Source organism: Salvelinus fontinalis, chromosome 29 (assembly GCF_029448725.1).
Source record: "Salvelinus fontinalis isolate EN_2023a chromosome 29, ASM2944872v1, whole genome shotgun sequence".
In the NCBI taxonomy this organism is placed as follows: Eukaryota; Metazoa; Chordata; class Actinopteri; order Salmoniformes; family Salmonidae; genus Salvelinus; species Salvelinus fontinalis.
This window is the reverse complement of record NC_074693.1, coordinates 12,283,792-12,297,950: the sequence shown is the minus strand read 5'-3', so window position 1 is coordinate 12,297,950 and position 14,159 is coordinate 12,283,792.

The window sequence follows — 14,159 nt, the reverse complement described above, 5'->3', positions numbered from 1 at the left end:
ACCTCACCCCTTAATTAACTCCACTCTGATTTCAGACAACCTACACAATTGAGGTCTGGATCCAAAAATAATTGCTTCAGTTTTCCCTAAGTTCAGAGATAGCTTATTATCTCCAAGCCATTTGTTAATGTTAGTAAGCTCTGTGCTAAGTATGCTCTCCAACATAGTTTTACTTTTGTAAGACACCAGAAGTGTAGAGTCATCCGCATAAAGAAAAAGACGGCAAGAACAAGCATCTTTCAAATCATTAATATACAATAAAAACAGCAGAGGCCCAAGCACGCTCCCCTGCGGAACACCACAACTCAATGGTTTTGCCTGAGACAGTGAACCATTAACCTCTACTACTTGCTCCCTTCCTGATAAATAGGACTTTACCCAGCCTAGAGGGATAATGCTTAACCCCAGTGCCTCCAGTTTGGAGATTAGGAGACAGTGGTTAACTATATCAAAGGCCTTCTGTAGGTCAAGCAGTACCCTTCCACACAGATTTCCCTCATCGATCTCTTTCCTGATGAAGTCAGTCAAGTAAAGTAGACATGAATCAGTGGAGTATGTTTTTCTAAAACCCGACTGAAAATCATACATTAGACCCTGTTTGTTAACATATTCATACATTTGCTCATGTACAATTCTCTCCAGGATCTTTGATGTTACACAGAGGATAGATACAGGCCTGTAATTCCCTTGTTTCATGTCCCTGGGAAAGGTGCCTTGTTCAAGAGAGAGATTAACAATATGCGTAATACAAGGGCCAATTTGCTCAGCAGAATCTATTAGAAACCTTGCAGGAATATTATCCAGTGACATTATGAGTGATGTTATATCTTTATATCTAGCCTCTCTAGCCTCTTTCTGCACCTGGCATCCACCAAATGCTGCACTGCCCCCCCCCCCCTCCCCACACAATTAAAACCTTTAACTTGACATTGTTCCCACATTCACCATAATCACGTTCCCCTCCACACTTGGCACATATTTTCTTTCCTTTACACAGAGCCATTAAAACACCTTAATGGAGGTGAGACAAACTCTCTAACAGTGAAATGCATGAGGCCCATCTGTACTTTGTTAGGTTAAACCTTCTCAAACATGAATAATACTGACAGGCTTTCACTTCTCTGCCCCTCTTTGGACATAGATAGCGGAACCCCAGAAATGACCCCCTTATCTTCACGGTCTCAACACTAGAAGTGCCACTGCTGTCAGCAGCGCGTATAGCAGGGCCATTCACTACCTTTACCCAGCAGGACTTATAGCAGGGCCAATCAATACCTTCACCCAGCAGCACTTATAGCAGGGCCAATCACTACCTTCACCCAGCTGCACTTATAGCAGGGCCATTCACTACCTTTACCCAGCAGGACTTATAGCAGGGCCAATCACTACCTTCACCCAGCAGCACTTATAGCAGGGCCAATCAATACCTTCACCCAGCAGCACTTGTAGCAGGGCCAATCACTACCTTCACCCAGCAACACTTATAGCAGGGCCAATCAATACCTTCACCCAGCAGCACTTATAGCAGGGCCAATCACTACCTTCACCCAGCAGCACTTATAGCAGGGCCAATCACTACCTTCACCCAGCAGCACTTATAGCAGGGCCATTCACTACCTTCACCCAGCAGGACTTATAGCAATGTCATTCACTACCTTCACCCAGCAGCACTTATAGCAGGGCCAATCACTACCTTCACCCAGCAGCACTTATAGCAGGGCCATTCACTACCTTCACCCAGCAGTGCTTATATCAGGGCCAATCACTACCTTCACCCAGCAGCACTTATAGCAGGGCCATTCACTACCTTCACCCAGCAGCACTTATAGCAGGGCCATTCACTACCTTCACCCAGCAACACTTATAGCAGGGCCAATCAATACCTTCACCCAGCAGCACTTATAGCAGGGCCAATCACTACCTTCACCCAGCAGCACTTATAGCAGGGCCAATCACTACCTTCACCCAGCAGCACTTATAGCAGGGCCATTCACTACCTTCACCCAGCAGGACATATAGCAATGTCATTCACTACCTTCACCCAGCAGCACTTATAGCAGGGCCAATCACTACCTTCACCCAGCAGCACTTGTAGCAGGGCAAATCACTACCTTCACCCAGCAGGACTTATAGCAATGTCATTCACTACCTTCACCCAGCAGCACTTATAGCAGGGCCAATCACTACCTTCACCCAGCAGCACTTATAGCATGGCCAATCACTATCTTCACCCAGCAGGAATTATAGCAGGGCCAATCACTACCTTCACCCAGCAGCACTTATAGCAGGGCCATTCACTACCTTCACCCAGCAGCACTTATAGCAGGGCCAATCACTACCTTCACCCAGCAGCACTTATAGCAGGGCCATTCACTACCTTCACCCAGCAGCACTTATAGCAATGTCATTCACTACCTTCACCCAGCAGCACTTATAGCAGGGCCAATCACTACCTTCACCCAGCAGCACTTATAGCAGGGCCAATTACTACCTTCACCCAGCAGGACTTATAGCAGGGCCAATCACTACCTTCACCCAGCAGCACTTATAGCAGGGACATTCACTACCTTCACCCAGCAGCACTTATAGCAGGGCCAATCACTACCTTCACCCAGCAGCACTTATAGCAGGGCCATTCACTACCTTTACCCAGCAGGACTTATAGCAGGGCCAATCACTACCTTCACCCAGCAGCACTTATAGCAGGGCCAATCAATACCTTCACCCAGCATCACTTGTAGCAGGGCCAATTACTACCTTTACCCAGCAACACTTATAGCAGGGCCAATCAATACCTTCACCCAGCAGGACTTATAGCAGGGCCGATCACTACCTTCACCCAGCAGCACTTATAGCAGGGCCAATCACTACCTTCACCCAGCAGCACTCATAGCAGGGCCATTCACTACCTTCACCCAGCAGGACTTATAGCAATGTCATTCACTACCTTCACCCAGCAGCACTTATAGCAGGGCCAATCACTACCTTCACCCAGCAGCACTTATAGCAGGGCCATTCACTACCTTCACCCAGCAGTGCTTATATCAGGGCCAATCACTACCTTCACCCAGCAGCACTTATAGCAGGGCCATTCACTACCTTCACCCAGCAGCACTTATAGCAGGGCCATTCACTACCTTCACCCAGCAACACTTATAGCAGGGCCAATCAATACCTTCACCCAGCAGCACTTATAGCAGGGCCAATCACTACCTTCACCCAGCAGCACTTATAGCAGGGCCAATCACTACCTTCACCCAGCAGCACTTGTAGCAGGGCCAATCACTACCTTCACCCACCAGGACTTATAGCAATGTCATTCACTACCTTCACCCAGCAGCACTTATAGCAGGGCCAATCACTACCTTCACCCAGCAGCACTTATAGCAGGGCCAATCACTATCTTCACCCAGCAGGACTTATAGCAGGGCCAATCACTACCTTCAACCAGCAGCACTTATAGCAGGGCCATTCACTACCTTCACCCAGCAGCACTTATAGCAGGGCCAATCACTACCTTCACCCAGCAGCACTTATAGCAGGGCCATTCACTACCTTCACCCAGCAGCACTTATAGCAATGTCATTCACTACCTTCACCCAGCAGCACTTATAGCAGGGCCAATCACTACCTTCACCCAGCAGCACTTATAGCAGGGCCAATTACTACCTTCACCCAGCAGGACTTATAGCAGGGCCAATCACTACCTTCACCCAGCAGCACTTATAGCAGGGACATTCACTACCTTCACCCAGCAGCAGTTATAGCAGGGCCATTCACTACCTTCACCCAGCAGCACTTATAGCAGGGCCATTCACTACCTTCACCCAGCAGGACTTATAGCAGGGCCAATCAATACCGTCACCCAACAGGACTTATAGCAGGGCCAATCACTACCTTCACCCAGCAGCACTTATAGCAGGGCCAATCACTACCTTCACCCAGCAGGACTTATAGCAGGGCCATTCACTACCTTCACCCAGCAGCACTTATAGCAGGGCCAATCACTAAATTCACCCAGCAGTGCTTATAGCAGGGCCATTCACTACCTTCACCCAGCAGCACTTATAGCAGGGCCTATCACTAACTTCACCCAGCAGCACTTATAGCAGGGCCAATCACTAACTTCACCCAGCAGTGCTTATAGCAGGGCCATTCACTACCTTCACACAGCAGCACTTATAGCAGGGCCATTCACTACCTTCACCCAGCAGCACTTATAGCAGGGCCAATCACTACCTTCACCCAGCAGTGCTTATATCAGGGCCAATCACTACCTTCACCCAGCAGCACTTATAGCAGGGCCATTCACTACCTTCACCCAGCAGCACTTATAGCATGGCCGATCATTATCTTCACCCAGCAGGAATTATAGCAGGGCCAATCACTACCTTCACCCAGCAGCACTTATAGCAGGGCCATTCACTACCTTCACCCAGCAGCACTTATAGCAGGGCCAATCACTACCTTCACCCAGCAGCACTTATAGCAGGGCCATTCACTACCTTCACCCAGCAGCACTTATAGCAATGTCATTCACTACCTTCACCCAGCAGCACTTATAGCAGGGCCAATCACTACCTTCACCCAGCAGCACTTATAGCAGGGCCAATTACTACCTTCACCCAGCAGGACTTATAGCAGGGCCATTCACTACCTTCACCCAGCAGCACTTATAGCAGGGCCAATCACTACCTTCACCCAGCAGCACTTATAGCAGGGACATTCACTACCTTCACCCAGCAGCACTTATAGCAGGGCCAATCACTACCTTCACCCAGCAGCACTTATAGCAGGGCCATTCACTACCTTTACCCAGCAGGACTTATAGCAGGGCCAATCACTACCTTCACCCAGCAGCACTTATAGCAGGGCCAATCAATACCTTCACCCAGCAGCACTTGTAGCAGGGCCAATCACTACCTTTACCCAGCAACACTTATAGCAGGGCCAATCAATACCTTCACCCAGCAGCACTTATAGCAGGGCCGATCACTACCTTCACCCAGCAGCACTTATAGCAGGGCCAATCACTACCTTCACCCAGCAGCACTTATAGCAGGGCCATTCACTACCTTCACCCAGCAGAACTTATAGCAATGTCATTCACTACCTTCACCCAGCAGCACTTATAGCAGGGCCAATCACTACCTTCACCCAGCAGCACTTATAGCAGGGCCATTCACTACCTTCACCCAGCAGTGCTTATATCAGGGCCAATCACTACCTTCACCCAGCAGCACTTATAGCAGGGCCATTCACTACCTTCACCCAGCAGCACTTATAGCAGGGCCATTCACTACCTTCACCCAGCAACACTTATAGCAGGGCCAATCAATACCTTCACCCAGCAGCACTTATAGCAGGGCCAATCACTACCTTCAACCAGCAGCACTTATAGCAGGGCCAATCACTACCTTCACCCAGCAGCACTTATAGCAGGGCCATTCACTACCTTCACCCAGCAGGACTTATAGCAATGTCATTCACTACCTTTACCCAGCAGCACTTATAGCAGGGCCAATCACTACCTTCACCCAGCAGCACTTGTAGCAGGGCCAATCACTACCTTCACCCAGCAGGACTTATAGCAATGTCATTCACTACCTTCACCCAGCAGCACTTATAGCAGGGCCAATCACTACCTTCACCCAGCAGCACTTATAGCAGGGCCAATCACTATCTTCACCCAGCAGGACTTATAGCAGGGCCAATCACTACCTTCACCCAGCAGCACTTATAGCAGGGCCATTCACTACCTTCACCCAGCAGCACTTATAGCAGGGCCAATCAGTACCTTCACCCAGCAGCACTTATAGCAGGGCCATTCACTACCTTCACCCAGTAGCACTTATAGCAATGTCATTCACTACCTTCACCCAGCAGCACTTATAGCAGGGCCAATCACTACCTTCACCCAGCAGCACTTATAGCAGGGCCAATTACTACCTTCACCCAGCAGGACTTATAGCAGGGCCAATCACTACCTTCACCCAGCAGCACTTATAGCAGGGGCATTCACTACCTTCACCCAGCAGCACTTATAGCAGGGCCATTCACTACCTTCACCCAGCAGCACTTATAGCAGGGCCATTCACTACCTTCACCCAGCAGGACTTATAGCAGGGCCAATCAATACCTTCACCCAGCAGGACTTATAGCAGGGCCAATCACTACCTTCACCCAGCAGCACTTATAGCAGGGCCAATCACTATCTTCACCCAGCAGGACTTATAGCAGGGCCATTCACTACCTTCACCCAGCAGCACTTATAGCAGGGCCAATCACTAACTTCACCCAGCAGTGCTTATAGCAGGGCCATTCACTACCTTCACCCAGCAGGACTTATTGCAATGTCATTCACTACCTTCACACAGCAGCACTTATAGCAGGGCCAATCACTACCTTCACCCAGCAGCACTTGTAGCAGGGCCAATCACTACCTTCACCCAGCAGGACTTATAGCAATGTCATTCACTACCTTCACCCAGCAGCACTTATAGCAGGGCCAATCACTACCTTCACCCAGCCGCACTTATTGCAGGGCCAATCACTATCTTCACCCAGCAGGACTTATAGCAGGGCCAATCACTACCTTCACCCAGCAGCACTTATAGCAGTGCCATTCACTACCTTCACCCAGCAGCACTTATAGCAGGGCCAATTACTACCTTCACCCAGCAGGACTTATAGCAGGGCCAATCACTACCTTCACCCAGCAGCACTTATAGCAGGGACATTCACTACCTTCACCCAGCAGCACTTATAGCAGGGCCAATCACTACCTTCACCCAGCAGCACTTGTAGCAGGGCCAATCACTACCTTCACCCAGCAGGACTTATAGCAATGTCATTCACTACCTTCACCCAGCAGCACTTATAGCAGGGCCAATCACTACCTTCACCCAGCAGCACTTATAGCAGGGCCAATCACTATCTTCACCCAGCAGGACTTATAGCAGGGCCAATCACTACCTTCACCCAGCAGCAATTATAGCAGGGCCATTCACTACCTTCACCCAGCAGCACTTATAGCAGGGCCAATCACTACCTTCACCCAGCAGCACTTATAGCAGGGCCATTCACTACCTTCACCCAGCAGCACTTATAGCAATGTCATTCACTACCTTCACCCAGCAGCACTTATAGCAGGGCCAATCACTACCTTCACCCAGCAGCACTTATAGCAGGGCCATTCACTACCTTCACCCAGCAGTGCTTATATCAGGGCCAATCACTACCTCCACCCAGCAGCACTTATAGCAGGGCCATTCACTACCTTCACCCAGCAGCACTTATAACAGGGCCATTCACTACCTTCACCCAGCAACACTTATAGCAGGGCCAATCAATACCTTCACCCAGCAGCACTTATAGCAGGGCCAATCACTACCTTCACCCAGCAGCACTTATAGCAGGGCCAATCATTACCTTCACCCAGCAGCACTTATAGCAGGGCCATTCACTACCTTCACCCAGCAGGACTTATAGCAATGTCATTCACTACCTTCACCCAGCAGCACTTATAGCAGGGCCAATCACTACCTTCACCCAGCAGCACTTGTAGCAGGGCCAATCACTACCTTCACCCAGCAGGACTTATAGCAATGTCATTCACTACCTTCACCCAGCAGCACTTATAGCAGGGCCAATCACTACCTTCACCCAGCAGCACTTATAGCAGGGCCAATCACTATCTTCACCCAGCAGGACTTATAGCAGGGCCAATCACTACCTTCACCCAGCAGCAATTATAGCAGGGCCATTCACTACCTTCACCCAGCAGCAATTATAGCAGGGCCAATCACTACCTTCACCCAGCAGCACTTATAGCAGGGCCATTCACTACCTTCACCCAGCAGCACTTATAGCAATGTCATTCACTACCTTCACCCAGCAGCACTTATAGCAGGGCCAATCACTACCTTCACCCAGCAGCACTTATAGCAGGGCCAATTACTACCTTCACCCAGCAGGACTTATAGCAGGGCCAATCACTACCTTCACCCAGCAGCACTTATAGCAGGGACATTCACTACCTTCACCCAGCAGCACTTATAGCAGGGCCATTCACTACCTTCACCCAGCAGCACTTATAGCAGGGCCATTCACTACCTTCACCCAGCAGGACTTATAGCAGGGCCAATCAATACCTTCACCCAGCAGGACTTATAGCAGGGCCAATCACTACCTTCACCCAGCAGCACTTATAGCAGGGCCAATCACTACCTTCACCCAGCAGCACTTATAGCAGGGCCAATCACTACCTTCACCCAGCAGCACTTATAGCAGGGCCAATCTTTTTCCTTTTCACCACAGACCATCCAGGTCCATGACATCATCATCCAAACCCACACCATCAAAACTATCATCCATGTCGACCACAGTCCAGCACAGCTGTTGCTAAAACAGCCTACCACAATATACAGTTGAATTCAGAAGTTTACATACACCTTAGCCAAATACATTTAACCTCAGTTTTTCACAATTCCTGACATTTAATCCTAGTAACAATTCCCTGTCTTAGGTCAGTTAGGATCACCACTTTATTTTAAGAATGTGAAATGTCAGAATAATAGTAGAGAGAATGATTTATTTCAGCTTTTTTTTCTTTCATCACATTCCCGGTGGGTCAGAAGTTTACATACACTCAATTAGTATTTGGTAGCATTGCCTTTAAATTGTTTAACTTGGGTCAAACGTTTCGGGTAGCCTTCCACAAGCTTCCCACAATAAGTTGGGTGAATTTTGGCCCATTTCTCCTGACAGAGCTGGTGTAACTGAGTCAGGTTTGTAGGCCTCCTTGCTCACACACACTTTTTCAGTTCTGCCCACAAATTTTCTATAGGGTTTAGGTCAGAGCTTTGTGATGGCCACTCCAATACTTTGACTTTGTTGTCCTTAAGTCATTGTCCATTTGGAAGACCCATTTGCGACCAAGCTTTAACTTCCTGACTGATGTCTTGAGATGTTGCTTCAATATATTCACATCATTTTCCTTCCTCATGATGCCATCTATTTTGTGAAGTGCACCAGTCCCTCCTGCAGCAAAGCACCCCCACAACATGATGCTGCCACCCCCATACTTCACGGTTGGGATGGTGTTCTTCGGCTTGCAAGCATCCAACTTTTTCCTCCAAACATAACGATGGTCATTATGGCCAAACAGTTCTATTTTTGTTTCATCAGACCAGAGGACATTTCTCCAAAAAGTACGATCTTTGTCCCCATGTGCAATTGCAAACCGTAGTCTGGCTTTTTAATGGTGGTTTGGAGCAGAGGCTTCTTCCTTGCTGAGCGGCCTTTCAGGTTATGTCGTTATAGAACTAGTTTTACAGTGGATATAGATACTTTTGTACCTGTTTCCTCCAGCATCTTCACAAGGTCCTTTGCTGTTGTTCTGGGAATGATTTGCACTTTTCGCGCCCAAGTACGTTAATCTCTAGGAGATAGAACGCGTCTCCTTCCTGAGCGGTATGACGACTGCGTGGTCTCATGGTGTTTATACTTGCGTGCTATTGTTTGTACAGATGAATGTGGTACCTTCAGGCGTTTGGCAATTGCTCCCAAGGATGAACCAGACTTGTGGAGGTCTACAATTCTTTTTCTGAGATCTTGGCTGATTTCCTTTGATTTTCCCATGATGTCAAGCAAAGAAGCACTGAGTTTGAAGGTAAGCCTTGAAATACATCCACAGGTACACCTCCAATTGACTCAAATTATGTAATTTAGCCTAACTGAAGCTTCTAAAGCCATGACATAATTTTCTGGAATTTTCCAAGCTGTTTAAAGGCACAGTCACCTTAGTGTATGTAAACTTCTGACCAACTGGAATTGCGATACAGTGAATTATAAGTGAAATAATCTGTCTGTAAACAATTGTTGGAAAAATTGTCATACACAAAGTAGATGTCCAAACCGACTTGCCAAAACTATAGTTTGTTAACAAGAAATTAGTGGAGTGGTTGAAAAACAAGTTTTAATGACTCCAACATAAGTGTAGGTAAACTTCCGACTTCAACTGTAGAACGATGGATTCTGTTTCGCTTCCTTGTTTGAAGTCGAACCTCGCACGTCCAGAATGACTCGCTATTTCCCAGTATGCACCTCCACCACTATAGCTCCTTGTGTGTCAGGAAGTCTCTTCCACACCCCATGAAGTCAGTCTCATCCAAAACAGAGTTTTGTGAGACTCGTGGTCATGATTGCATCACAACTTAAATTAATGTTGGGTTTGTTTCAATCCTGTCCACATATCCACAGCTGGCAGCACACAAATAATCATCAGTTCAGAGTGCAGCTGCACGTGATCCGACTGGAATCTCTTTGGTAAATTTGGGTTGACTTTGGATACCCTTATGTGGCTAGTTAGGGACCATCTGTAAATTGCACAATGTACATGGGACAATATGTTAAAATTCCAATAGCTACAAATTTCAGTGACTTAAAATCCTCAAACCAACTATAAATTGTTGAAATTGATAGACAAATATTGAACACATTTAATAACAAAACTAAAAGGCATAAAACATGAAAATATTGTCTTATTTACATAATGTAATTTATTGACGGCCCTAACTAGCTCCGGAGATCGGTTATCCAAAGTCAAACCAACTTTGCCAAGGTCACACACCAGCGGTGAAATCATTTTGCTAACTTCCCACCTGTGAACACATACACAAGACACCCTCATCAAACCACACCCAGAAACCAACTCGCCTTTGAATTCGGTAATGGCCTCTAGGATTTCTTCATGAACAAAAATCTAAAATGAGGCCAAATCATGAAGTGCAGTTGACCTTTAATAATTAATGATCTGCTTAACGTGGACACATCTTGGGCAGAGTAAACCCTCTCAGTTCGCCTCTTACTCTATGGCTCTACTCTAAGCATGTGAAAGGATAAATACTTAGCTTGAGGAACCACCACCTGCCTGGAAATTAAGATACTTTAAACAGGTCATCCAAAGTAAAATGATCATCCAACAGTCTTTGGATGTTGTTATTGTAGTCATATGGTCTCTGGACATTATCACTCTCTTTCTGGGATGTTGTTATTGTAGTCATATGGTCTCTGGACATTATCACTCTCTTTCTGGGATGTTGTTATTGTAGTCATATGGTCTCTGAACATTATCACTGTCTTTCTGGGATGTTGTTATTGTAGTCATATGGTCTCTGGACATTATCACTGTCTTTCTGGGATGTTGTTATTGTAGTCATATGGTCTCTGGACATTATCACTGTCTTTCTGGGATGTTGTTATTGTAGTCATATGGTCTCTGAACATTATCACTGTCTTTCTGGGATGTTGTTATTGTAGTCATATGGTCTCTGGACATTATCACTGTCTTTCTGGGATGTTGTTATTGTAGTCATATGGTCTCTGGACATTATCACTGTCTTTGTGAGATGTTGTTAGTGTAGTCATATGCATGGTTGTGTGTCTATGTACTGTACTCATAATAAAATAAAACAATTATCAATGGGGGAAACATTTAAAAAAAGACAATTTAAAACATTCTATTAACATAATTCCTGTTGCCATAGCATCATCATATGCCATGTTTATGTAGCCTTATGCTTGGAGAGGAAATCAGACTCAACCACTAGGTAAGTTAGGAGAAGATAAGTAGCACCTTGTCTCAACCACATGTCACTCCCTGGCCTTAGTATTCTTTGTTTTCTTTATTATTTTAGTTAGGTCAAGGTGTGACATGGGTATTTATGTGGGTTTTGTAGTGTCCAGGGTGATTGTAAGGTTTAGGGGGTTTATTTAGAGTAGTTGGGTTTATGTTTAGTATAGTTGTCTAGCTGTGTCTATGTTGTGTGTAGTTGTCTAGGAAAGTCTATGGTTGCCTGAATGGGTTCCCAATTAGAGACAGCTGGTTTCTGTTGTCTCTGATTGGGAGCCATATTTAAGGTAGCCATAGGCTTTAGTTTGTTGTGGGGAATTGTCTATGGTGAACGTTTGTAGCCTGTGTGTGTGCACTCCGTTTATAGCTTCACGGTCGTTTGTTGATTTGTTAGTTTGTAAGTGTTTTGTTTCGTTTTGCCTTCTTCAAAATAAAAGGAAGATGGCTTATTTTCCACGCGCTGCGTTTTGGTCCGTCTCACTCCCACACGATTGTGACAGAATTCCCCACCAACATCGGATCAAGCAGCGTGTGCAACAACAACAGGACCCACCTACACTGGACTATTGGAATTGGGAGGAAATTCTGGACCGAGAAATACCAGGAGAATATAACCGCCCCAAAGCTGAGCTGTGGGCAGCGAAGGCAGAGAGGCGGAGATATGAGGAGGCAGCAAGGAGACGTGGCTGGAAGCCTGAAAAGCCCGTGAGTACTACCCAAACATTTCTTGGGGGGGGCTAAGAGGTAGTGGGCCAAGGGCAGGTAGGAGACCTGCGCCCACTTACCAGGCTAACCGTGGAGAGCGGGAGTACGGGCAGACACCGTGTTACGCAGTAGAGCGCACGGTGTCCCCTGTACGTGTGCATAGCCCAGTGCGGGTTATTCCACCTCCCTGCACTGGTAGGGCTAGATTGGGCATTGAGCCAAATGTCATGAAGCCGGCCCTACATATCTGGCCACCAGTACGTCTCCTTGGGCCGGCTTACATGGCACCAGCCTTACGCATGGTGTCCCCGGTTCCCCTACATAGCCCGGTGCGGGTTATTCCACCTCCCCGCACTGGTCGGGCGACGGGGAGCATTCAACCAGGTAAGGTTGGGCAGGCTCGGTGTTCAAGGGAGCCAGTACGCCTGCACGGTCCGGTATTTCCGGCGCCACCTCCCCGCCCCAGCCTAGTACCACCAGTGCCTACACCACGCACCAGGCTTCCAGTGCGTTTTCAGAGCCCTGTTCCTCCTCCACGCACTCTCCCTATGGTGCGTGTCTCCAGCCCAGTGCCTCCAGTTCCGGCACCACGCACTAAGCCACCTGTGCGTCTCCTGAGTCCTGTACACACTGTTATTTCTCCCCGCACTCGTCCTGAGGTGCGTGCCATCAGTCCGGTACCACGTACCAGGCATATAGTGCGCCTTGAGAACTCAGTGTGCCCTGTTGCTGCTCCCCGCACTAGGCTTGAAGTGCGTGTCCCCAGTCCGGTGCCTCCAGTTCCGGCACCACGCACCAGGCCTACAGTGCGTCTCAGCCGGCCAGAGTCTGCCGTCTGCCCAACGGTGACTGAACTGCCCGTCTGTATTGAGCCTTCAAAGCCGCCCGTCTGCCATGAGCCTGCAAAGCCGCCCGTCTGCCATGAGCCTACAGAGCCTTCCGCCAGACAGGAGCCGCTAGAGCCTTCCGCCAGACAGGAGCCGCTAGAGCCTTCCGCCAGACAGGAGCCGCTAGAGCCTTCCGCCAGACAGGAGCCGCTAGAGCCTTCCGCCAGACAGGAGCCGCTAAAGCCTTCCGCCAGACAGGATCAGTCTGAGCCATCCGTCTCTGCAGCGCCATCTGAGTCATCCGTCTCTGCAGCGCCATCTGAGCCATCCGTCTCCGCAGCGCCATCTGAGCCATCCGTCTCCCCAGCGCCGTCTGAGCCATCCGTCTCCCCAGCGCCGTCTGAGCCATCCGTCTCCCCAGCGCCGTCTGAGCCATCCGTCTGTCCCGAGCCGTCAGAGCCGATAGTCAGTCAGGAGCCGCTAGAGCCAGTCGTCAGTCAGGATCTGCCAGAGCCGCCAACCAGACAGGATCTGCCAGAGCCGCCAACCAGACAGGATCTGCCAGAGCCGCCAACCAGACAGGATCTGCCAGAGCCGCCAACCAGACAGGATCTGCCAGAGCCGCCAACCAGACAGGATCTGCCAGAGCCGCCAACCAGACAGGATCTGCCAGAGCCGCCAACCAGACAGGATCTGCCAGAGCCGTCAGTGAGCCATGAGCGTCCAGAGCCGTCAGTGAGCCATGAGCGTCCAGAGTCGTCAGCCAGCCATGAGCGTCCAGAGCCGTCAGCCAGCCATGAGCGTCCAGAGCCGTCAGCCAGCCATGAGCGTCCAGAGCCGTCAGCCAGCTATGAGCGTCCAGAGCCGTCAGCCAGCCATGAGCGTCCAGAGCCGTCAGCCAGCCATGAGCGTCCAGAGCCGTCAGCCAGCCATGAGCGTCCAGAGCCGTCAGCCAGCCATGAGCGTCCAGAGCCGTCAGCCAGTCATGAGCT